Raw genomic sequence first — 2,382 nt, 5'->3', positions numbered from 1 at the left:
CTAGTGGACTGCCAGCTCACGAATAACTGCTGCAAGGACCTGGCCTATATGATCACAAAAACCAAGCACTTAAAAAGCTTGGACCTTGGTAACAATGCCCTGGGTGACAAAGGAGTTACAACCCTGTGCGAGGGACTGAAGCAAAGTAGCAGCCCTCTGAGGAGACTCGGGTTGGGAGCATGTGAGTTGACTTCCAAATGCTGTGAGGCATTGTCATTGGCCCTCTCTTACAACCCGCGCCTGAACAGCCTAAACCTGGTGAATAATGACTTCAGTACATCGGGGATGCTGAAGCTGTGCTCTGCGTTCCTATACCCTGCCTCTAACCTGTGGATAATTGGCCTGTGGAAGCAGCAGTACTATGCCTGTGTGAGAAGGCAGCTGCAGGAGCTGCAGTTTATCAAGCCCCACGTGGTGATCGACGGTGACTGGTATGCTATTGATGACGATGACCGAAACTGGTGGAGAAACTGAAGACATGAGTCCCCTCTCCTTCACGTCCTAGGACTTCAGTATCTGAAATGTTTGTCTCACCTTGGAGGATGTAGATTAAGTTTAAAAAAAAAAAAAAAAAAGAAAAACTGTAATGGAAATCAAAGCACCATAGCCTGGCTTTCGAAGAAACTCCTAAAACAGAGAAATACGTGGAAGAATTCTTCAACAACATAAAGAAAAGTTGATGTAAACCCCTAAAAGCTATGGGTTAAAAATAGAGATCTTTTATCTACTAATGGAAGAGAGAAGGGTATGGACTGTGTTTAAATTTGATGGTAAAATTAGTGTTATATATATATTTTTTAATTTTTTATTAGATGTTTTCTTTTTTTTATTGGATGTTTTCTTCTTTACAATATCTTCTTTCCCAGGTTCCCCTCTAAAAATAAAATAAAATAAAATAAAATAAGAAAAAAATAAAAAAAATCAAAAACTAAAACAATCCCGTTCCCTCCACCCTCCCCCTGCTCACCATCCTACCCCCTCCTGCTTACTGGCCCTGGCAATTCCCTACACTGGGAGGAAAAAGAAAACTTAAAGGCATAACTTGCCAGCTACTTGAATGGTTTTGTAAAATAAAGTTTAGAAACACTCCAAATTTAATATTTGAAGATCTATCTTTGGTAACCAAAGTCATGTAGAACTATCACATGTGCTCTGGCTACCCTGTGTACTGTTCTTCAGTTCTGTCTACTTATTTCTTAACCAGAACCATTTATGAAGAGAATGAAATGTTTTGGAAGCAAATGTTCTAGGCTGACTGCAGGAGAAAAGAACCTGGGCTTTATAGATCACTATCAAAGCTCAGATCTTTCCAGCTTGTTTCCTACCTATTCACATTTAAGAGAACTTGAAAGAAACTGAAAAGCAGAACATTATCCTCTGGGCTTACTGCTGTATTTTGTTTTGCTGTTCTGCAACAACCATCCATAAAAGCCTGTTTGGAAGTAGCCAGCTCTACCAGTGGCCTTTGTATAGAGCACCACGAGCCTACATCCTGTCCACTCTGAACAGGATCAGAGTGATTTCCTGCAAGTGGACACCAAAAACAGATCAGCTGGGTTCTGAACCACCATTGTATTCCGTGCTCAGTTATTTCTTTGGATGAGTTCTATCCAAAATGTATCCATGACTAATCCATGAAAACAAACACATGGCATGAGAAGGAAGAGTGGTTTGATTTATTGAGAGCAAGGCATGGAAGAGTTGCTGTACTGAGCCAATGCACTAGACAGTATCACTGACTCTGGGAAAACTATCACTTTGAATTGGAAAAACTTAATAAAAGAATAATTATTATCTCCAAGTTCATACAGTAGTCGGAAAAAAAGTAGGAGGAACAAAAAATTCATTTCTATGGTACTTCAATGTTTAAAGATTGTTTCAATGACTCATCTGTGGAAGGAGTAGTGCATTCTTTATCCATAAACTATGACACCAAGACTCAAAGGTTCAAAACTGCTTGCTCACAATACTTATATATTGAATATTTCTAAGATATTTTAAACTACATTGATAAGTATTTCATGACAACCCGGTCTTTTTAAATAGAGCTATCTTCTGAAGAGCACAAAATACCCAAAATATATGTCTACAACATGTGTATAAATAATATCTATACATAAATAATATGCTCCAAAGATATGAAAATTATTTCCAAGAATATAAAGCATTCTTTTCTAGATATATAGATTTCATTAATTTTCTGTGTAATTTTTTTTCTTTTGTAGACCATGAAAAAAAAAGCACCCCTGTTCCTTCTAACTTAGCATAGAATACATGCCAGTGAAGTCATCTATGAGATTTGTTTCAAAGAATAAAAAGAATAAAAAGGTGATGTGTTTTTGACACTCTGTCCTGCCTTGAGCACTATAGGACTAAAAAAAA

General features: G+C 37.7%; 1 pseudogene; it reads left to right on the top strand.

Annotated features, from left to right (window-relative positions):
• The window catches only part of LOC116074470, a 3,454-nt pseudogene extending 2,980 nt beyond the window's left edge, over window positions 1-474 (top strand).
• Window positions 475-2,382: the final 1,908 nt, after the last annotated feature.

The sequence above is a fragment of the Mastomys coucha genome, unplaced genomic scaffold, assembly GCF_008632895.1.
Source record: "Mastomys coucha isolate ucsf_1 unplaced genomic scaffold, UCSF_Mcou_1 pScaffold3, whole genome shotgun sequence".
Classification (NCBI taxonomy): Eukaryota; Metazoa; Chordata; class Mammalia; order Rodentia; family Muridae; genus Mastomys; species Mastomys coucha.
The sequence above is the reverse complement of the archived record's forward strand: the minus strand, read 5'-3'. Positions and strand labels throughout refer to the sequence as shown.